Below are 786 nucleotides of genomic sequence, written 5' to 3' on the forward strand. Positions count from 1 at the left end.
ACGCACACACACACACACACACACACACACACACACACACACACAGAAATTTTGTCTGAGCCTTTCAACTTCACTGAGATAGCATGTGATTGCTTGGAATAGCAATCAAATCTCCAAATCACACCCTAGCAATTTGGGGACAGATATGCTGGACAGAATATTGTTCCTGATACTCAGAGACGAAATGGTCATGGCTGTAGAGCCTTTGATTGTAGGAATAAGCCTAACTTGGGATTAAACAATAATAAAACAATTCAGTTTACTTATCACACTTTGTTTAGTGACAATGTGCTTTCACAAGATGTGATGACCACAAAGCCAATACTGTTAGCCATTTTCTTTAGTAGTACAAAGGAATATTTGTTATATATGTACTTATTTCATCATTATTATCATTGTAGTTGTTATTGTTGTTGAGTGATACGTTTTTTTGTCTGAATTGAACCCACTGGGAAGCTATAACCAACAGTACTATTGTTTACAAAATTCCATCATCATCATCATCATTGTTTAACGTGCGCTTTCCATGCTAGCATGGGTTGGACGATTTGACTGAGGATTGGTGAACCAGATGGCTACACCAGGCTCCAATCTGATTTGGCAGAGTTTCTACAGCTGGATGCCCTTCCTAACGCTAACCACTCCGAGAGTATAGTGGGTGCTTTTATGTGCCATCGGCATGAAGGCCAGTCAGGCGGTACTGGCAACAGCCACACTCAAAATGGTGTAGAACCGGGACTAAATATCTCAAATACATAGATCTGCATTTGGAATAATTATTTATAC

At 39.6% G+C, this 786-nt stretch overlaps 1 protein-coding gene across 2 annotated transcripts in view; it reads left to right on the top strand.

Annotated features, from left to right (window-relative positions):
* LOC106870215 (serine/threonine-protein kinase 40) overlaps positions 1-786 on the top strand; it is a 20,520-nt gene that overhangs the window by 9,620 nt on the left and 10,114 nt on the right. The gene's annotated exons all lie outside the window — the stretch shown is intronic.

This window comes from Octopus bimaculoides, chromosome 4, assembly GCF_001194135.2.
Source record: "Octopus bimaculoides isolate UCB-OBI-ISO-001 chromosome 4, ASM119413v2, whole genome shotgun sequence".
Classification (NCBI taxonomy): domain Eukaryota; kingdom Metazoa; phylum Mollusca; class Cephalopoda; order Octopoda; family Octopodidae; genus Octopus; species Octopus bimaculoides.